The sequence below is a fragment of the Watersipora subatra genome, chromosome 6 (assembly GCF_963576615.1).
Source record: "Watersipora subatra chromosome 6, tzWatSuba1.1, whole genome shotgun sequence".
Classification (NCBI taxonomy): domain Eukaryota; kingdom Metazoa; phylum Bryozoa; class Gymnolaemata; order Cheilostomatida; family Watersiporidae; genus Watersipora; species Watersipora subatra.
In genome coordinates this window covers 23,039,762-23,063,722 of record NC_088713.1, presented here as the reverse complement: position 1 = coordinate 23,063,722, position 23,961 = coordinate 23,039,762, and the positions used below count along the sequence as shown (strand labels likewise).

General features: G+C 37.1%; 1 pseudogene; it reads left to right on the top strand.

The window, feature by feature from the left end:
• LOC137398130 (ATP-binding cassette sub-family F member 1-like) overlaps positions 1 to 23,961 on the top strand; it is a 743,032-nt pseudogene that overhangs the window by 180,719 nt on the left and 538,352 nt on the right.

Below are 23,961 nucleotides of genomic sequence, written 5' to 3'. Positions count from 1 at the left end.
AGACACGTACGACGACCCACAATAAAAGTTTCACCGCGATATGACTTGATACATACGATGCAACTGCCTATATGCGCTATTGTTGGTTCTCTCTCGTTGGTTCACCATGACAGGAACTTCTCATCGTGTATCTAGAATTTTTTTTTTAGATATTTTAAAAGTTATGAATTATTTCTTTTTCAATAATAATAATTTCTTTTTATGCAGCAAAAGCTCCGTCGCAAAACAGTCGCTATCTCTAGCGCATATAGGCAGTTGCATCGTATGTATCAGGTCATATCGCGCCGATACTTTGATTGTGTGCCGTCGTACGTGTCTTGGACTATACCAATTGTCAAAGCTGCTAGAATCGTGCTCGCTAAAAAAATTAGTTAGCCAATTAAAAGCGTTTCGTTAACGAATTCGGTGTGCATGCACAGCTCAGACGAATCTATGATATTCGGCAGAATAAATCTGTGAGTTCTGTGAAATTCGTGGATTCGGTCAAATTGAACGAATAATTCGTTACGTGTGGCCGGACCTTAAAGTGGGAGTCGGTGTCGGCACCCATACGTGAAATGTCGGAGGTACCTGTCTGAGTCGGGGTATTGGCACCTAATCGGAGTCGGTGTCGGCCAGTGTAAACGCACCAACTACACCAACAGGATTAGTTTTTGTTGACGTTTCGTTAGACTAATCAGTATCTCAACAATGAACTTCTTGCACATGCGCAGCAATTTCGTTTAAAGGATTGTCGTAAACGGTATCGAACGCTGTAGGACTTCCGCCTTGTTGCTGGGAAACGCTTGTCCGTAGCATTATTGTTGTAGAAACGTTTGCGGAACGTTAGAATTCCTTCGGATTGAAAGCTCTAGCAGTAAGTATAAGCCTTCACCGATGTGTTCAGAACATTTCAACCAATTTACGGTTACAGAATGCAATAAGCTGTACAGGTTGTTGTATAATCGAGCTGGTGGGCCGCGGGCTACGCTAATGCCCGAGGTCATGGTAGTTACAGGTAGTTACGAGAGGTCACGGGAAGTACGAGCGGTTACAGGAAGTACAAGAGGTTACGGGAGTATAAAGGAGTCGGAGGATTGAGAGAGCTTCCTTCTTGGCATCAACCGCATGTGAGTACACACGTTTATATAACATGGCGCAGTTGACGAAGCTCTGATTTTTTTCCTTTTGTGTTATCAATAGCGATAATTTTTCTGGTTGCGGGTAAGTTAAACGGTTGTATAGACCCTTTCACGGGCGTGTAGGTGAGGTAACGTGAGGTAGGGTAGTGTTGTGAGGTGTAGTAGCGGTGTTTTTGAGGTGCAATTATTTATTAGGGTAGTGTTGTGAGGTGTAGTAGCAGTGTTGTTGAGGTGCAATTATTTATTACATATTCGGAGGTGGGAGTTACACTAATTATACGAGTGGGGTAGAGTGTATTCGTGGCGAGGGAGATATTGTATCGGGTAGAGATGGAGAGTGGGTTTCCGAAGCTGGTGTTTGGGGAGCACGGTGATGGGTCGTGGGAGAGATTCATAGAGGAGATGAATTTATGTATAGAGAGTGCTGTAGAGAGAAGAGGTTACGAAGGTGAAGGTGAAAATAGGCGCCCTATTATGAGAGGTAGAGCTAGGTTAGTGCCACTATTGAGAGCTATTGGGCACAGTGGTAGAGAAGTATTGAGAGGTGCAGGGTTTAACGTAGATGGCGTAAATTCTACTTATGAAGGGGCAGTGGAGGTTTTACAGGGTTATTATGGTAGACAGGAGAGTATGTTCGTAAAGGGGCATAAGTTCCTTACGGCTAGGCAGACACTTGGGGAAAGTGATAGAGAGTTTTTACAACGGGTAGAGAGTTTGAGCAGATATGCAGAGGTGACTAACGATAATGATAGGGTAAGGTTTGCTCTTATTGTGGCGGTTAACGGGTTGAGAAATAGAGAAGTAAGCAGAGAGTTAATGAAGAATGCCAATCTTACTTGGGCGTTATTGCAGGAGGCATTGAGGGCTCGAGAAATGGCCGACAGCTCTGATAGATTTTTGAGAGGTGAGGGTAGAAGTACCGATTTAAAGAGTGAGGTTAAGAGAGAAGTAGCTAAGGTATCAGAGTTTGATAGCCGAGTGCAGTACAGGAGTAATGATAGAGATAGAAGTTATGAGTCAGCAGGTAGATCTTCCCCTAGGGGTAGCCCGAGGAGTAGTAGAGAGTATTATGGTAGTGAAGAGCAAGGTGCTAGTAGATATGGGACAAGAGGCAGGGAGTATAACAAGGACGGTGACAGTAGAAAGTATAGAGACAATAGCAGGGAGAGGCATGTCTCTAGATATAGAGCAAGCAGTAGAGAAGGCAGTGGAGGTAGAGTATGCTACAATTGCAAACGTAGTGGGCATGAGATGAGGAGTTGTCCCTCCATTAAATGTTTTTGTTGTGGACAGCAAGGACATGTATCCCGTTATTGTAGGGATAGGAGAGAAGTAGGTTATGACGGCCGAGGTAGTAGCAGGAGGTCAGGAGGTAGTCGAGATAATAGCTACGAGCGGTATGGTAGCAGGGACAGTAGTGGGGAGAGGTACAGGGGCCGAGGAAGCCCCCGCGAGATTAGAGACAAATTTGGCAGGTACAGGGACAACAGTATGGATAGGTTTGAGGGGGAGAAGTATAAGGAGAGGTACCAAGATAGTAGTAAGGGCAGAAGTGTCAGGTTCTCTGGTTCTAGGGATAAGTATGAGGATGACAGTTGACTAGAAAGGAGAATTGTACAGGTTTTGAAGGTCAATGGGAAGAACGTTGATTTTACGTTTGATACTGGGGCAGAGGTGTCGACTGTAACCGAGGGGACGGCCGAAAGGCTGAACCTACGGCTAGAGGAGCCATCTACTGTTTTGGCGGGAATAGATGGTCGTAAACTAAGAGTAGTCGGTAAAGCAGGCGTTCAGTTGGAAAGTAAATATAGAGTTATGGAGACAGAGGTATATGTGGTGAAAGGGTTGAGAACAAATTTCTTGGGCATAACTGAGTTAAGGCAGCTTAAATTATTTGCTGTTGTAAACGCGGTATGCGAAAGTAAGTTTGAGGCTGTTAAGGAGTGTAGAAGTAATAAGCCAGTTAAGCCGTTTTCGTCAAGAACCATTATTGCTGGGTCAAGTTATGTTTCAGATGATGTCAAGTTGCAAAACCTGACAAATAAGTCTGATAGAGAGAGCGAAGTTAAGAGAGGTCACACAGGGCAAGATTGGTGGACTTGCAATACCAAGGAAGTGAAGAGTAGCGAATACGTGGAAATTGGTAGCCAACAGGGGACAGCCCAAGGCACCAGAGATGTGCAAGTGTCTATGGGGTGTGATAGAGAACAGAGTCACGATGAGGTAAGGGAAGGTGCTGAGAAAGTAGCTAAACCAGTGTCTGTAATGGAAAAGGTTTGCTCTTTTTTAGCCGAGGTATCCAGCAATGGAATGTTGGACAGAGAAGGTCATGAGAAAAAGGTAGCAGAGATTGAAAGAGAGGAAAGGGAGGTGCGGAGGAAGTCGAAGGAGAAATTAGCTAAGCTGAAAGCCAAACGGGAGGCAGCAGTCATGGAGTTGGAAAATGTCAAGGCATTCAGGGTAGTGGTGCAGGAGTTAGCCGAGGTTCAGAGGAGAGTTGCTAGTAGCAGACCTGCACTGGTTGCAGGTGAGGTCGAGCTAGATAGGTCTGGGCCTATGCCAACTCCCAGCTCTGTGGTGCCATCCCCTGTGCAGCCGGTTACGGCCCAGGTGGAGACCTCCCACAGGAAGCCTGTCGAGCCTGCCTCTTATTGGGGAGAGCGAGGTAAAGACGGAAGAGACGGAGATGAGGTTGAGGAGTCATTACTGACCCAACCAAAAGACTCCGGGCTTGTCAGGGTTGGTGGAAGGAGTGTTGGTAGTGACAGTGGTCACGGTAAAAGTATTGGTAGCGGCGAAGGTCAGAGTGGTGGAAAAGCCAGTGCAGACTGGCAATGGAGCTGGCAGTAGCGAGAAGAGTACACTGATTTATACAACAGTGAGAGTGGAAGATCAGGAGAGTAGTGCGGCCGAGTACAACAGCAGCCCCGGGTTGCTCGGGAGTGATGGTACGCAGGAGGTGTTGATGGAGGAAGACCTGGGTTAAAGCGTAAGGTAAACTTCACCAGCAAGGTGAGTTGATGAATGAGTCCCAATGTATTTCTGGAAGGTTAGTGGCCCATACAAAAAGAGAAAAGAAAAAGGGCATGTTGTATAATCGAGCTGGTGGGCCGCGGGCTACGCTAATGCCCGAGGTCATGGTAGTTACAGGTAGTTACGAGAGGTCACGGGAAGTACGAGCGGTTACAGGAAGTACAAGAGGTTACGGGAGTATAAAGGAGTCGGAGGATTGAGAGAGCTTCCTTCTTGGCATCAACCGCATGTGAGTACACACGTTTATATAACACAGGTGTTGACCTTAAATAAGTTTTATCACTATGTAATCGATATAGTCATCCGCGTGTAATCACCTGATTCGTCTCCGATGTTTGTGGTGGATCTCTAGTAGGGCGATTGACTTTTTTCTATGATTGATTCCTTCACTTTTCAGAATTTTCAATCGGTTTTTGTTAGGATTTTAGTCATTGTATACTTTGTTGACTTGGGTGTTTTGTTGTTTGTACATATTGTATGCTTATTTTGTGGTCTGGCTTCCCTCGCCGAATGTCTCGCGTTATGGAGACATTTTCATACCAAAATATTACCGAAAATTATTAAAATTTGGCCAAGTACATATATTGCTTTTGTTTGCTAACTATGCTGAAAGCATTGCTGGCTCAAAAGCTTGCATTTTATTATAAAAAACTAAACGTTTTGCAGCAGCCTTGTTATTTAATGTGATAAGATAAGCCGACAACAAACTATTTCACACTGGGGAACAAAACTTGGTTTTACTGACAAACTACTCATTCTGTGTTAGGCGTGTATTCAAGTACTATCTAGAAAAGTGTGAAAAAGAAATTTTGAATTTGTTCATCAACATCATTCTAGAGACATGAGTGCAGCTTTTTATAGAACATTCTAGATGGCACAAGTTTTTTTTAAGAAATTGGTACTTTTTGTGCAATTAATTTCATTCTGTCATGTCAAGATCTGCCAATCACCACTTTGGTAAACCAATCACCAACCTTTTAATTGTAGGCTGATTAGTCATGACAAGCTCAGTTTGTACTACTAGGAGTTATCCTATTTTTACTGTGAATCAATATGATTTTGAGCATTTCTGAGGTTATAATGTGCCTTTTTAATGTATTACATGTAGCAAATACCACTAAAGATTCATCTCACATTCAGATGTTATTTTGTCCACAGGATTTCTATTGGTAATTTATACATCTTTGTTCCACCATAGAAGTTACCTTTTATGGTCACGAAGACAAGATTGCCTCGCTAGTCTCCAAAACCGTGTTTTTAGCTATAAAATATCCAGGGTTATTACCAAAAATGAAATATTTTTGTTATAAGTACAAATAGTATGAAAACGCTATCAGTTAATCATTACGAAACTGGTAGGAACTGTTTCAACTTCTGCTCCCTTCTGCGGAAAATGGGATGGTTTTCTATAACGATAAGGAAGAGTTTTCTAATACATTTCTGGGGAATGGCATTGATGTGCACTAGTTTTTTTGTTAGGTCCAACACTTATTTGTGTTAATAGCATTTTTATAATGTAACACTTAAAATTTTATTCTAAGGATTAAAAATTTGCATCTTTTGAGCTTTTAAATTATCTTGTATTGTTGTTATTTTTTTGAAGCAATGGCTTGTGCAGCAGAGGACATCGAATGCGAGTTTTGTGGTTTAAAAAAAGATAAAATAGTCGATCCGAAGAAGCTGCCATGTGGGCACATAAACTGCATGCCATGCCTTACATCACACTACAAAGAGAATGAGATTTTCTGGTGTGGTTTGCAAAGTTGTGGGTAAGTAATGTTCAACAATACCGCCATGTTAACATTTAAAATATTTAACATGTAAGAGTAAACAGGAAGAAAATATACATTCATCTATTGATCATGTAAACGCTTTAAATGGTTATTGTTGTTGAAGTTTTTCATCCAATCATTTTACTCTTCAGGGATAACAACTAGTAGGACAGGTTGTTAGTTACTTTACATGTTTTAGTAAGTTAGCATTTGCTTGATTTGAATAGACCCAAAAAGCTGACAATACATACAAACGCGATGTGTTGAATATTGATAAAACGCAAGCTGAAGATAGCTATCATGCCTTTCATTTGTACATATTTTTATTGAACGAATGAGAAAGGATTTACAAAAATTCGATCGGTCGAAATTAGTTTGTTTTTTCATAATTCTTATAGACAGACTACAACTTCCATTGTAACTTTAATCTGAAGTTAACTTATTGGAGATTCATTTTTATTTTTGTTTGGCAGTTGTTTTATTTTGCCAACTTTCAGTCAATCTCAATATTATGTACACACAAGTTATGAGATGACTAAAATGTTGGTCAACATGGAGCTTGAGTACCTGACATGCTGATTATCAGGCTGACACTCTAACCAACTGAGCTAATCAGCTGCCTACCAAATCTTTAAATAATTGTACCAATCAGGGAATAAATATTGCTTTGTGACATTAATAGCAGCCAACAGATGGATGAAAGATGGTTAATAATATTATAGATAATTGATATTATTTAATTAGCAAATTGATCTAAATTGATAAGAATTGAGCTGCCAATTATAGTTTTATTATGATAGCATATCTATTGAAGCAAGCGCCTAATAAACTTATAGGATGACACAATATATTGTTGTAACAGTATTTATAATGTTATTTTATTACATTATTTTTGGAAAGTATTTTTTTACCATTTCTGATTTTTAGCAAAGTGTATAAAATGTCCCCTGAAATGCTACCAGATTTTGATAATGCACAATTATGTGACACTTGTGTCAAGAAGGGTCCAAACAAGCATCAGGCTGTGTCATATTGCACAGATTGCTCCAGAAAGTTTTGCATGAAGCACCTTGAGGTATGTAAGAGATACACACGTAGTAAATTAAGGTCTCTGCCATTACAATTCTTAGCTTTACAATAATAAAAAAATTGTAAATTTGGCTTGTAAAAATTATATAATAAAATATTATTGTTGAAGGCAATGCAAACATGATTTGCAGAAAATGTTGAGTACATTATAGCCCTGTTATCGTTTGTGCTGAAATCTTCACGAATAGAAGGATTTATGAAGACAATCAGAGCTCTAATGACAAGTACTTTTGAATAGCTTGACTCAATTCCAATGGACTAAATATTAAATTCAAAATATTTTATGCTCCACCTTACTAGGTGAAAACAGCTGAGTCCACAAACCGCCAACCAGGTGCAGGAATGGTTTTATCAACCCTTTGCCAGAATCGGTGGGTTAATCGATTTCAACGAACTTGACGTTGTTTTGCGTTCACTACCTTGGTCAACTCATAAAACCATTTGTTTTGTACTTGAATTAACTAATCGAATGGGACCAGTAAAATTTTTTACAAATTGATACTAATAATGACTAAATAACGTAGACTAAACATGACTTTTTGGGATGCGGTTGGTTTTGCCATATATTCGAACATGTTATTTCTAAAGATGGCGGCGTGTCTATTTTATTTAATAGCTAGTTTCCGGCGTGCATGTAGCAGCTGAAAACTTAGCCGATACAAAGGCTGTGATGAAATAAGCTAACTCGATGACCTAATTACAGTAGACCAGTAGAATTGGTAGTCGGTACTCAAACTTTTACAGTATTTAGAGAAAGTTAATATGACAAGTTTTCATTTTCCCTTATTTGAGGCGTTTGAAACATTCATAATAATGTATCTGTAGCTGGATTTAAAATTTTATTCTAGCCAACATGAGTAAATACAAAATATAATATATGCCAATAGAGCCGCGTAGGACTAGACATTTGTTGCAATAGCTGATGTAAATACGAGATACAGTGAAACTCGGATAAATCGCCCTCGGGTGCATCGAACACATGGTTAACTCGAATGGATTTGCTTGGTCCGTTCCCACGCAATGATAAATGGCTTTTGATAACTCGACCGAAACTCCGTTAACTCGAACAGTTTTTTCCAAACGGCTATCGAGACGGTTGTTACTATCGCTTTAGAATATCACTTTACTCCAAGCCATAGAGATAAACATCGACTTTTAGTAGTTCTTAGGCCTCGTTATTACCAACATCGGCAAATATTTTCATTAACGACTTTTCTAAAGGTTTGCAAAAATCAAATTTTACCAAACATCCGCTTAGCGATAAGCCCTCCGAAAGCAAGAAAAGCGAGGTAAAATTTGGATAACTTTAAAGTAATATCGGCAACATTGATAATGGGTTTTCAATAGTAAGGCAGTTTTGTAATAACTGACTTATTGCAAAATAGATCTTGGTTAAAACGCTCGGTAGAAAAATACGTATGTATTTTTTCTGAGCGTTTTAACCGCGATCAAGTTTTGCCAATTTTAATCTGAGAACGTCCTGGCAGTCACATCACCTAAAGCAACAAACAAATCTCAAGTGATAGAAAAATATCTATACTTTCTGATTAAAAATATTTAAAACTTCACACGAGAGACCCTTCAACTTGCAACAAGCAATCTATGCTTTTGATTGATATATAGTTTGTATATATACATGTATCTACTGATAAATACGTGCACTTATGACTGTCCTGATAACTTGAACGCTCTAATAACTCGAACACTTTTGCTCGGTCCCTTGAAGTCTGAGTTATCCGTGTTTCACTGTATATAGACAGGTTGTATCAAGCGTTTTATCATTTTGGACAAGTCTGGGCATGCTTTTTGGTCTGAGCATGTTTACCGCTATCAAGTTTTTTCGATATTAAGATTAAAATATCTTGACAATGAGATCGCCTAACACAACAAACAACATATCAACTGATAGACAAAAAAAATATTTTCTTTTAAAATCAACTCATATTTGACACAACCACATAATATGCAAGTATAATATGCAGTCAATATATTAGAGGTGATAATACTACGCTTTGTATTTTTATGTAACTGCAGTTTGGATACAAATTGTGCACCATAGTTTGCCTCTATACGCGCTTATTTATATACGCACTTGACAACTTTCCATCACTCCTTGATACAATAGTGGATTTTATAGACACAGGTATCAAAGCTATGAATAGTGATTATGCTATATTATAGTTTATAAACATAGCATATGAATGTTAATATGTTACAATTGTGAGCAGTAGCAATAGACATCACAATGCCTTACCTGAGTCTCAATAGTTTCTCTTCTCTACCCAGAGTACCCAGACATCCAAAAGTATCCTTAAATATCGCTAGATGTTAATTTATATTAAAAAAGAACTGAAACCCATCTCTTGAATCTTTTCATTTGCCTCACCAATTACAACAATAGGAATTCTATGGCAACCACACGCTCCTTTTTTCTAGCAACTTGATGAGTTAATTGATGACCAGCGCACCAGTGTCCATGGCCTGGTATCCTGTCATAACATGCTTGGTTATATTTCAGCAACATGATGGTGTACTTGAAGACCATCATACAATTCCCATTGCTCAGTATTTATCAAAGGTATGCCCCCATCTGCCAGATATATGTACAAAGCATGAGAATCAACCGCTAGTGGTGGGATGTAAGGTCTGCCATACCATCAGCTGTATGAAATGTGTAGCAGATTCAACCAGATGTGATAATGTTAAGTTTATTGAGTTAACACTGTAACCCGTCAGTTAACTCATCAGCATGGGGGGAGGGGTGTTGCTGCTGCTGATGCTATTAGGGAACACTGGTATTATTGTGACGTAATCAGCAAACCAACTGCCAAATTGGAATTTCGACAGAATCTTTTGATATTATCGTTTGGCGAAAAGTATTTTGTCTAGAGAGGGCAAAAAAATTCATCGAGGTCTACATCATAGGGCAAAATATCATAGAGTAGTGTCATCGTAACCAGAAGGCACACTGCAGTAGGCAAATTTGTAGTGGGTCCGCTGTAGCTAATACTAGTGGAGAATACCTGTATATTGGCACATGGCAGAAGTGTTTCATATTCATATCTGATGCTTTGTCGTGATTGGCAGGCTGATCATCGGTTAGTATATTTTTTAACGCAGCACAAATTGCTCTGAATAAAAAATGTTAAACTTTGAACTAAAACTTGGCTGTTTCAAAATAAAACTGTGTTATCCTGACAACACTTAAGTAACTAATGAAATTGTTGAAATCAGTTATTAAAATATTCACTTTATATTGCAAGTGTCTTGATGAAAGTTGACTAAAATAAATGTCAAAGACAAATATCACATACTTGTCTGACAAATTACTAGAATTTCACAGTTACTCCTATTTGCCTTTCAGTCTGTTTCATTTTTTCTCCTCGTTTAATTTGTTTAATGGATCCATTGTTTGCAGTTTTAACAGCGGGGAGAACATTCGATTGAGGAGCTTTATTGGTCTTATAACATTTATTACATGGAAAATCATCGTGTTCCACATCGTTGGGCAAAAAAATCAAAGACCAGTGGCATCGTAAACCCAAAGCTCTCTGTAGTAGGCAAATTTGTCTGAGGTTTTGCTGTAGCTGATGCTAGTGAACACCATTCTATTAGCATATGTAAAGAATGCTTCATATTTACATTTGATGCTTTGTCATGATTAGCAGGCTGATCATCAGTTAGTGTATTTTATGAAGAAACACAAATTGCTTGAAATAAAAATAAGTTAACTTGTAACTAAACCTCGGCTGTTTTAAAATATAACTGAAATATTCCGACAAACACTTTCGTAACTAATAAAGCTATTAGAAACAGTTGTTAAAATATTCAATTTATATTGCAAGTTTTTTGATGAAAATTGACTACAATGAAGGTCAAAGACAGATATCGCACACTCGCCTGACAACTTACATGTAGTAGAATTTTACCGTTACTCCTATGTTTTTTTCAGTCTGTTCCATTTCTTTTCCTCATTTAAAAAGTTTAATGTACCCACTTTTTGCAGTTATAACACTGCCAGGGAAGCTCATTTGATTGAGGAGCTTTATCGGTCTTATAACATTTATTACATGGAAAATTGATTAGGTGTGCTGACCTCCCTGAACTGTTTCAAGTTTTTGGATTAGCACAGAAAAACACCATATTTATACCTTCTTTAGCTGGACTTGTTTCAACACAAATATAGCCAACAGGTAGAGATAAAAGTTGGTTTAGATGATGCTACGCAAACACCTGCCTTGTGTCTAGCATCGTGAGGTTTGTATCAAATTCATACTTCCCGTTTGATTTGTTCCTTCCTAACAGCTAAAATAATATTACACAGGTGTACCACATGACTTCCAGTTGCTGGAAGATCTGGCTGCCTCCCTCCTGAGTACTATGATAACAGCGGAGAGTGCAAAAAAGGATGAGGAATATGAAAAACTCTTCAAGGATGTCTCCAAAGTTCAGTCGGACTATGATGCTAAAACAGAAGACATGCTTCAGCTTATTCGTAAGACAAGAGAGAGTCAGGTTTGTCAATATTATTCTTGTTATGAGGTTTCATGCTAGTAAAACCAGTACCTAAAATCTATCAGTTACTCTATTAAGGTAACTAATACAGACTCTATTGACCATAGATATAGTAAACCCTAGATTGGCGAATAGCTATCATTACAATGGAGTAAAAGTGAGGCCTATAATTGGCTGTTGTTTTCACGACGTTACGTCGTAGTGATGTGCATCACAGCATCAGAGCCTTCTATTGAGCAATAAGTTTAGTAGTGGAAGCACGCTTGTCCAACTAGTTTTTAAGTCATAAACGTAACAATAAGACCAAATTCTTAGTGAAATGTCATCAGAAGAGACCAAAACACCCCAGGTATATCCTGAATTGCCCATAACAAGACAGAACTTCAACTCAAAACAAGAAGTTCTCAACAATATCATAAGCTATCTATGCAGATTAAAGACACCAAGCTGAAAGCTGCTAGTGGAAAATAATAGGAAAATCATCATCATTTCGTCATTGGTTTTGAGTCAGCAGCCAAATCTGTACATGACATTGCTCAATATCTTTTCAGCAACTACCCTTACATCAACTACTTCCTAACCTTTAAGATCAACCAGGATCACATTGAGTGATCCTGGTTGATTGGTGACCAGATTGATAGGCCGAATATGTATTGCTACAGAAAAGTGCCTACGTTCACACATGGAGAGCTATGGTATCACACAGAGAGCTTTTAAACAAGTAACATCACAGACAATAACATATATGTCTTATTACATAACCTCAATCAAGGTTTTACATGTACAGTGCATGCCAACAGTCTACTCAAAACTATAGTAAATCGCTATACTAAAATCAGAATACACTATGCCGCTTCAAAGCAGGAATCTAGTTCAACCAACCATAGACAAAAACTATCTGCTTCTAACTGCTTCCAACTACTTGTAACTGCTTCTAAATCTCATTTGATTCATTAGTTTGTTATTAGTTTAATTTCTATTTGGTCACTCTTTGTATTATCAATGATATAGAAGCTTCTAAATCATTGGTATTATTCATTACCGTGTGTGTAAGATTCTTGCCTTTCTCATCCAAAGGCATTACATTCATACTTCGACTTACAAGCTTAATGCATTCAGAGACTGAGCTCATATGTCAATTTAATCGCATGTTGGTGCAATTTATTTATATATAAAACAATTAAATATATATTGATTGGTTACCATACTCTAAAAATGCAAATAAAACACTCAAAACAATATATTGTAACAGAAAGAACATGTTGGTTATTGTCCTAACTTACCACATGCTTTCAAAAAGCAACAAATAAAAAATAATGCAAGAAATGTGATAAATTAAAATGTAAAATTAAATACATACAATAGCAGCTAACGCTAGCATTTGCCAGAGAGGGAGAAATCAGTTATTCTTCATTACAACAGTTGACTTTGATAAATTTGGATTTTATCCAAGTCTTAAAAGACAAACTTAAAAGCAAACATATCTCAAAAGCAATATAGCTCAATCACGCATACATATTTTTCAATAATTTTCCGTTTAATATCAATTATCATTCGCTTTTTCTTTGCATTATCTATCCTTTTACTGGCAAACTTTCGGTCTACGCATGGTACTTTTAATTCGCATAATTCAGCACTGAAAATCGCGCACAAATAACATGGTACAAAAGTATAATCTGAGCAGTTGAAAAATACAGAGTGATGTTGCTCTCATAAAACACCTCCGACATACTTGGCAACTGATTCATGTGCTCGTATCTCAAACATGGCTCGTGTGTTAAAACTTGCTTAAAAGCTGGCTCGTACCTCAAGTTTCTCGTATGCTAGGGCACTCGTAAGTTGAAGTATTACTGTGTATAAGTTTTACATATTTTCAATAAAATATGCAGTCTCAGATGCACAAACTATGGAAAAAATGAGCAGTTTTTAGTGCTAAGTCAATAGGAGTTAATAGATCAGCTGATTCGCTTTGCACATCACCATGACGTTGCGTCATGCTAATTATAGGCCTCACTTGTTTTGATTATTCGCATATCTAGGGTTTACTATATCTATGCTATTGACTGCATATTTTTAGAGATTTGTTAATAAATATGTTAAGAAGCTACAAAAGCAGCAGATAGTAAGAGTAGTATATTTAGTATTCACTGAAACAAACTGGTGTTTTATGAAACCATTAGTTGAATGAGTAGTTGCAGCAAGAGCGGACACACTGACTTCTGCTGACATCAAGACATTGAAGGAATCTAGTAACTTTTTATTATAAAGTGATAATCACTCCTTATAATGTTTCTAATTGAGATTCACGGCACATTTTTCCATTTAATTGTTTTTTGTATCAGTAAAGAGCAGCCTAGCATATTTTGCACTGTACAGCTTTTTGAAGATGTTATGTTTTTTATTCTAGTACATCTTGTATTACTCTTCAGGTTTAACCAAGTAGTTGCTGTGATACTGAAGCAATTATGATAGTATGAGACGGAGGCTACAATTCCTGATTATTAGCTCTTCTATTATTTCTATTTACTATTTTATGTTACAGCTAAATGCGGTTAAACTTAAATATGACACACTTGAGAAACAGGTGCTGGAAAACCGCCAGAAATCACAAACTAAAATTGCTGATTTTGTCGAAGATGTGTTGCTCAAGCAGTGGAATAGCCTGAGAACCCATCAAGAGTTGCTTGAAACTGGGACCAAGAGTCATCCCCCAGTAAGTTATTAAGCGGTGTTGTTAATCAGGAGTTCAGTATTGTGCATGAGTTTTTGTGCTGGTTGCTTGTAAGTGTTTGTGAATATGTTGGTATACATGTATGTACCAGTGCTTGTGTTGTAATTTAATTGAGATTGTTGTATTTATATACATGTATTATTGAGCATGTATGGTTAGCTGTGTTTGTACATGTACTTACCGTCATTTCTGTACTTGTTTGTTTTGTGCAGTGGATCCATGTCTGTGTGTCAGCATATCCGCTGCATATGATCAATTGATCTACTCAGGCAGATTGATCGAATTCATAAGACCACTAGACTGATGTCTCATAACCTCGTACCATCAACTGCGTGCTCCATCCATTCCTTCAATGTATCTGAGTCTATGAACTTGCTATTACTAATGTACCATACATCGTGAGCTGTCTACTAGCTCTCCTTACTTGTATGTTTCCACTGCCTAGTCTACACTCTCAGCCTTTCCATCCCTGCTTTACCTACCATCAGTCCTGTTCCTCAGGTACCACTTGTCAGGGCTTATTTGCAGCAATGGCAGTTCTCCCATAGATACACTGACTGTAAGTATACCGACTTACAGATATAATCTCTTTTTCTTTCTTCTATTGGTTGTATTAGGATACCTCTATGTTTAGGCGGCGATTGTGAGAGGATTCAAGGAATTAAAGGCCCAGCTTGACAAAATTACCCAAGAGCATTTGCCAAAGCTCAAACTCACAGACCAGCTACAGTTAAAGCAGATAGGTATGAATAATTAAAGATGGATGTATACATTATCTATCATGATTGAGGGGTGATCAAACTCTGCTGAATGTACTGTACTGTAATACGTTTGTTTTGCACATTTTAGTATTTTGAATAAAATTTATACTTTTTTAATTTTTGTGAAGCGGGAATTTAAAATCTGAAAATGTTTGCTATAAAAGAAAAACCTTCTTAGCTCTCACATAAAATGACATGTTGGGTCGCTACTGGCAAGGAAGTCTTGATTTTGACACACGTGCCCCGGAGGGTTTCTGGGGCAAAATATAAATGTGCCCTGGTAGAGTTCTAAATACTATAAAACTACAACTTTTATTGTCCTTTTAATGATTTAGACTGCTACTAAGCAGAACTGTTGCGTTCATAGCCTCATAGTTGCTGTATATGACGGGGCACCCCCTGTTTATTTCTGATGTTTGAAATTTCTCCAGCCTTATGTCATATTGATAGTTAGGATGTGCCTCATCAGTGCCGCTCAGAGCTTAGGCAAGGGACACAAATCTCATTACCAATGAGAGTTGACTTCCTGTCACTCACGAAACAACTAGGTTGCCTCACAGACTTTAAGGAAGTCAATGTGCTGTCACCAGAGTGCTCAAATCATAAAAGTGATGAGCTTTGCACAAAGGCTAATAATGCCGCACCTCTCACAGAGCACTCAACCAAACCAAAGTGATGGAGCATATACTATATATATACATATATATAGTATATATTTATATATGTATATATATAGTATATAGTATATATATATATATATATATATATATATATATATGTATATACAGAAATAAAAGTTTAAAACTTATGGTTAAAACACTTTTATTACTAATAGTTTCATGCTCTGAGGGAGCAATCACCAGATAAAATATGTCAATCAACTGCAGGTGTTGATATAATAGAGGTGGAGTAGCTAACAGATTGAAACTTTTAACTACATAGAGTCCATGGTTTTATTACAGATTATGTCTTGTGGTTGCATAACAAGAATTTTGCATTGTCTGCATTTTGAAAAGTTTGCATTGATTCACAAGATATTGCATAAATACTAATGGTATATCTATTTTCAGAAAATATGTTTGAATGAATTTGGTCAAAATAGTAATTTTGGTGTAGTAGTGAAAGATTTGAAATACGTTTTATATCAAAAATATCTATAAGTCTCATAGCCTCATTGTCAGTTATGCGCAGCCTCCATATTTTTTAACCTTGCGTTGTCAAACCAATGTTTACAGGATGAGTTTCCATGACTGTATATTCACATAATAATTACCATTGTTACATGGAATACTAGAGCACCTTTAACTATACTAATAGTTTATAGTCTGGTGTTTAGGTGAGAAATAGCTGGGTAAAAAGAGCCAGGTTGGCATACCTCCAAGTATTCCATGTAACAATGGTTAAGGATTGACTTTTAACAAAATTCACATTACAGTTATTTGGTATCAAAAGATTCACTATGTCTTACTCTGCTGTGTTGTAGATGCAAAATATTTGGAAATGTGATTACAAGCTCTTAAAAGCTCAAAAACGAACAGTTAATGGCCGACATCACGAGACTGCCGTAGATTAGAATCTCTTTCTAAAATGGCTCAAATGGGACGTAGTTGTACAAGATGGCTTCTGTTTACACTTTCACGTAACCTCGTTCGTCGAATTATTTTCACAAATATACTTCACGCATTCAATAAAACCTTGTCTATTGTTCTTACGTGTCTATTTTATCGTCATTGTAATGCTGTCACTTTCAGTACTGATATCTCAAAACCTACCGTAAAAATTCGTTTAATGTTTAACCTTAGCTCGAATGAGTACATATCATTGTCTGATAAACATGACGAGCATGTTAGTCACCTGTGATAATCTCGAAATGCTGGAGAAATTATTTGTTAAGTATGGTTCACCTGATCAGATTACGACTAGACAATTAGACCAAGCCCAAACAAAACTGTAAAATAGCGAGCATCTATATTTGATACGGGGTCTTTAGTAAAAGCTGAAGTGTTTGTCATAAACTAGTGCTACGAGAAGTTTTATACTGAGTTTTTTATTGACCTTCAATTTACGTGAGAACATATGTGACAAAACAATAACCAAACTGTCATGACTGCGTCAGAGAAATAAACTGATTCCAATCTATCGCGGCTTTTCGTTTTTTAGCTTTTAAGAGTTTGTAATCACCTTTCCACATATTTTGCACCTATAACACAACAGAGTAAAACATGGTGAATTTTTCGATATAAATAACTGTAATGCAAATTTTGTTGCAAGTCAACCTTTAATATAGGGGGCTGCTGATAGCAGTTGATATTAGTATTATATAACTAATTATTAGTTTATAGTTGTACGACAGCGCTGTCAGTTGAACTGAATGTTGAGTTATTTTTAGTTGGATAAAATATCCTCTCCTTACTCTATTAAGTCCTGTCATGTAAGAAGAAGGAAATTTATAAACATAATTTTATAGTTGCATATAGAGCAATGTAAAGATGGTGATAAAACAGGAATCTTGACTACTATTAGCTAATATCTTTCTCTCAAGTACAATATTTTGTGTATATTATCTAATAACTGTTGCTAGTCACATGTACACTTTATATACTACAGGTGAGAGAAGAGATATCGAATTAGAAGTTACCTCCTCTCATGATATCATCATTGAAGAACAAAAAGTTCCACCTGTTCAACTCCCTAAGTCCCTCTCCAAACTGTCCTCCATACAACTACCAGCCTGTCCCCTCTCCATCTGCCACTATAAGGGTAATACTTATATTGGACTATTTGATAAGACAGTCAGCAGAGTAGATATGGATAATAAGATCACCAACAAGTTCATCTGTACCTCCGCCGAAGTAGAGTCTGTCTCTTGTTACAAGGAAATAATTTATGCATTATCCCATACCAGTCCTCGTACAGTTGGTGTCTACAGCATGTCAGGAGAGTTGATCACCAGCTGGAAGCATCCATTTCATGACTACTCCTCTGACATGCTAGTGGTCATTGAGGACAAGGTTCTTATCGCAGACCCAACCAACACCAGAATCATTACCTACTCCTTAGATGGTCAAGCTCTATATAATATTCCCCGTCCTCTCCCCAGTGTTAGCGGGAATGTCCGAATGTGCGCCCCTGATAACAACTGTCTCATCATATCATCAAGCGGCCTTCCCAATGTCTTTAAAATACACGAGACCACAAAGGAAGTGATGTGGACCCTCACCGAAGTGGAGAAGCCTCGAGGGCTGGTGGCCTATGGAGAGTATATTCTACTGGCTGCATATGACAACAATACTATTTTCGTCATTAATCATACTACAGGTTAGTTATTAGTATGATGCAGGATTATTCTGATATATGTTGTTATAATATAGGAATATATTTAGATTAAATTATATATATGGTTACACAGAGGCTAGCCATATATTTGTAGCATATAATAGTGTCATATGTAATTTAATACTGCGTAAGCTAAGCTTATATTGAAGTTACTATATATAGTACCATATGGTAGACTGAGCTCATATTGCAGGATGTTATCGAAACAAAAGTATTTTGTAATTTGTTAATGGAAGCCCTTGACTCATATTTTGTTCTATGTATTATAGACTGAGCTCCAAGAAGCATTTGTTATTTGGCTATTAAAAGCTGGCCATATAAATTATTTACAGTGTTTTAAATATGACATGTAATACTGCATGATAGACTGAGCTCTTATAGAAAACTAAATAGAAAGAAACCACTTTCAGATATAGAGAAATACTTTCAAAAGAGGTGGTCCTACCACACAAAGTTGTCGTCAGAATAGTCACTTTTAAAATCACTGTTGTCACTTTTAAAATCACTGTCGTCATTTTTAAAATCACTGTCACCTTTTTCAAGTTGGCAACCAAATCAACTTTTTTTTTCACATTCGTTATTTTAATACAAATATCTATTCTGGTGGCACTGGGTTGCGTTAAAAATCTGAAACACGCTCAGTTTGAACTTCTGCTAACCAAAAGCATGGCTCAACCAGCGACCTTCACAAACTTATTAGTGATGTTTGGGAGCGTTGCCGATTACTCCGCGAAAGGTGACAGCCGTGTTAGGTTTTTAGGGCTATATTTCTTGTACTGAAAATAGACCGAGATTGTCTTTAATAATCACTGTCAGTCACAGACTTGGAAACGGATTTGCTGTCAATGTCGTGGCATTTCATTGCTTTAATTTTTTGGCAGTCTATAAATGCTGGGCCAGATGCTTCAAACCAAAACTAGTGAAGTTTCGGTTGACCGTGGTGATTTATGAACAAATAAAAAGTTAGTTAAGGTACGGCTACACGTAACAAAATTTCTGTTGGTTTTAACCAAAATCACGAAATGATTGAAACACAGAATTATTCTGCGCTGCTAGAATCGTGCTAGCGAGCACGATTCCAGCAGCTTTTGCAATTAGAGAGAGACGTATGATGACGTCCAACAGACGTATAATGACACACAATAAAAGTATAAGTGCAATTCAACATAGTACACACGATGCAACTGCTTAGATTGCGTTATTGAATGTATTTATTGTTTGGACGCTATAGCTACAAATTGTTTATTCTTTAATTATATTTCCTTTTTAGCAGCAAAAGTTTTGCGGTAGAAAATGTTGACATCTCTAGCGCAATCAAGTCGGTTGCATCGTATTTACTATGGCAACTTTCTGTAATATTTTTCTTGTGTGTCGCATTATGTTCTCGGACTACATATATCTTAAAATTTGCTAGAGTCGTGCTCGTTAACCAACAATAGCGCGACCTAAACAGTTACATCGTGTGTTCTATGTTGAAATACTTATGTATTTTTATTGTGTGTCGCGATATGTGTCTTGGACTATACTAATTGCTAAAGCTGTTAGAATCGTGCTCGCTAATAATTTGTTAAATCTGTTAATTAAAAGCGTTTCGTCGACGAACTCGGTGGGCATGCACAGCTCAAATAATTCTTTGAATTTCGACCGATTAATTCTGCGTTTTTCGTGATTTCGGTCAGAACTCAGAACCGACGAAAAATTTGTTACGTGCAGCCGTACCTTTAGTAATCCTACTTACAAAATCATCGTCAACTCGTCACCTACATTGAAAAATGGTCGTCTCGTCTGTCACTTTTTAAATATCCCTGTCGTCGGGTCGTCAGAATCGTCCCAAAACATGGGAGGACCCCCAAAAGATGCTTAAAAAATCAAAACAATAAATATTATTTTTTGAGAAATTTAATATACAATATATAAAAAAGTAAGTTATAAAAATAAAAACTAATAAATCGGTGTATTATATTAACAACAAGAAAGTGTGTATATCAGTACCTTACCAATATGTAAGATAGCAGTAATAAATATCATTTTACTGTAGAAATCCTGTTCTTCCTAATCAAGTACTTCTAAGTGTACCTGTGACCGTACTGTGTTAGAAAAAGCATCACCAGCTCTTATCACACCCTCTGACCATGTAGTTCATGTCAGAATAGGTGAACCACAAGTGACCTCTGATATATAGTTACTCTTGGTTTAAAGTCAGGCTGTTTCTATCTTAATCATGTCTGAAGATATGAAGCTATTTGATTATTATAGAACTCATGGTAAGGTGTACCGACCCTCAACACAAGCTATTTATGTAGAGAATAACGCTATGTCAATGTTTCGTAACTCATGTGGCTCAGTTACAGTACATTTTAAAATGAAATATAGTATTACTCACAGCATCTAAGGGAGAGACCTACTGAACCCCCTTCCTTCCGCATACTATGTGACAATGGTTATTATTGTGCTATGAAAGAGCCAATCGTCGGCATCTTTGAAATATATTGTGTAATCTCATGTCAAAATGTGTGCAGCCTCCATTTTTCTTCTATTTTAACTGAAAAACCTGGTTGACAGCAGTGTCTATGTGTAACTAATATTCATCTGTGGAATCTGACTGTATTTGTTATTATATATTGTAGGGAAGATAGTGTCTCAGATGTCGCATGATGACATAGCTGGAGATTATGTACCCTCCTTAGCTGTGTACGACTCCACCCTCCTTGTACCTAAATTGGATAGCAAGAATCTCACTTTCTACAAAATTGAATAGTTGATTATAAACATGCTGATTCCTTCTATTATTACTAGTGATTATTATATTACTAGATGTTCTTGATGACTGTCTGTAATCCTTGCTATATGTACGTATGTCTGCATGCATCTGAATATGTGTGAGTATAAAATGTGTGTTTCTACTTGTATATGACTCTCTGCATGCTGAACAACCATACACTCATACACCCCATATTGTTGGAGTGTATGAGTATATATATATATACATGCATGGGTGTCCCTATCACGGTATTTGTATACATGTAGATAACTACATGGATGCTCGTAGTGCCTAAATATGTTTGTTTGGTTCTATGTGTTGGGGTGTCTGAGTGCCGGTATATTTGATGCTGGGTCGATACATACGTATTTGTGTACCAAAATGTCTCATTGATGTACATTTTTGACTATCTTACTAAATGTCTATTGAGGCTTGAATGCTTGTAAGGTCTTCCATTGTCTTTGAACAGCAAAAGTGTGACGATATTATAGAATGACAATGGAATAGGCGAACAGGTGAAAGGTCTGAGAGTTCCTCAAATATTCCTTGTCAATGGCCCCTGTTTCTTTGACGAACATACTAGAAGCCCATCGAAAACAATCCAACAAAACCTGGAAGCTTGCCAAATCTACTAGAAGAAAGTTGGCCATACACAGTTTAAAGTAAAAACATCTGATAGAATTGTGCTGCTACACTGAATGCTGTGAACATTGAACTTAAAACCCCTGGAATGGCAATCACGTGACTTTTACGTTGATAATAGTACGTAAATGTATGCGCCATATTGGAGAGCTAATCGAATGCTAGTTCCGTTTGTAAACAAACGGTGAAAAATGACAGAAATGTACATGTTGAATAGTTATTTTCCAGCTGGGTGTTAATGAAAGCTACTCCTACACAACGTTTAGAGTGCCCTGATAGAAGAAAACCTATTTATAACATATGGAGTAGGATATATCAAATAATAAGTAGGTGTATAATAGATTTTCGTGGACCATGTTACTCATACAAACTGTTGTATTACAAATGCATAAACCCAGCAAATGATATATTCAGGCAAATAACAACTGTTCCATTATATTAAAACCGAGCTGCTTTCAAATGACTTTTTTATGACTCAAATCAAATCAAATTATATCCAGCAAACTACAAATCAAATCCCCTACCCTTGTCAGCAGATTCGAAGAAAAGCAAATCAAATCGAATCAGACCAATAACGAATTCAAATCCTGAATCATTTGAGAATGATTTGAAATACTCTTTCAAATTGTTTGCTCGATTATTGCATAGTATGATCAATCTACAGTGTAGCTGTAGCGGCATAGCCTGTACTCCTCCTATCCATAGGACCTGAACCAGGGGGAAAGGGTAGGGGTTTGCCCCCTGTCCGTTTTGGGTTCTATGGATAGGAATAGTATAGCTGTATCTCTGTACCACTATATGTATTATGTATGCTAAAATCATCACTAGATAAGGTTTTTTTCTTTGTTCTACGAGGTATATTAAAACATCATGGTAAAGCACATCATACCATTGGCTGGATACATCAATGAATGAGTGGAGGGTTATGTAACAGTTTATGGTCATGGCTGTGACTGCTTTTATTGAAGCAAGAATGTACAAATGTAAAAAAAACAACTTTGGATACTTGTTTAACCCACTCAGGACTGTTCCCGAATACCTTGGGAAGAGTTGTGCTTTCCAGGGCCCATTCCCGAAGTACTCGGGTTAAACTTTGATTTGCTCTATTGCTTAGCTGTTTAGGTACATCGGTTTTATTCATTCACCAAACGAAGTTTAAGAGTCTGGGCATCATTTTGATACCAAATATGTGATTGGACAAGAAAGTTTTAACTAACAAATTATGTGATAGATATCAACTGTTTTGGAAATTTGATGATCGCCATATTGGAAAAGGTTTATCCGAACGATGGCAAAATTTTTAAGTGAATTAGATGCGGTAATCAGCTCAGGGGAAGAAAATAGCAACAAAAGTAATGTTCAAGAAGAAAATGAGAATTTTCTGATGGAAGAAGGTAAGTTTTATGTGGCTATTTATAGAATTTTACCGAAAAAAAAACGATAAAAAGCCGAAATTTTTCTTGTGAATTTCTAACAAACTTTATTCTAACAGTGTAAGATATGGATTTTTTTCATGATACACATGATTATAACATTTTCAATCCAATAAAATTTAGATCTTTTTGCAGCATGAACTCATCACTCTATTACCCCATAATAAACAATAGTTTTATGATTTCCTTGTAGAACTACATGATAATAAAAATTTCTTATTTCATTTATATCCAATTGTTCAACCCACAATTAGTCAAGCATATAGTTCTCAACCTCAACATCTACTATAAACTAGCCTCAACCACTAGGCTCTAATATTGGTCGATAGGGGACACTTACCACAGTAATCATCTTCATGACTTTTTGTGTTTATATTTACAGTATCAAAAAATATTTGCAATTTGTATTACCAATTGTTAGCTGCAGTAGACTACTTATTTTCAATTTTTTATTAGGTATTTACCCTGAAAAGCTACTAAAGCACAATTTTTTCTTGGCTGTACAAGAAGTTTGAAAGCAAATAGGTTGCTTACTACCGATCATATTTGCTACATGTAGGTGAAGACAGTCAAGGGCTTGTGAGTGATGATGCCATTGTTGATGAGCCTAGGCCTTCAACACCAATATCTGATGAATACTGCATCAACTAACTTATAATGGCAGCAAATATGCATGTGTAGTTGGCATCAAATAACTCTCACCGTGTCATAATTTTTTAATGAACACACCCTTATTATACATGTATATATTGTTTCGTTTTCATGCA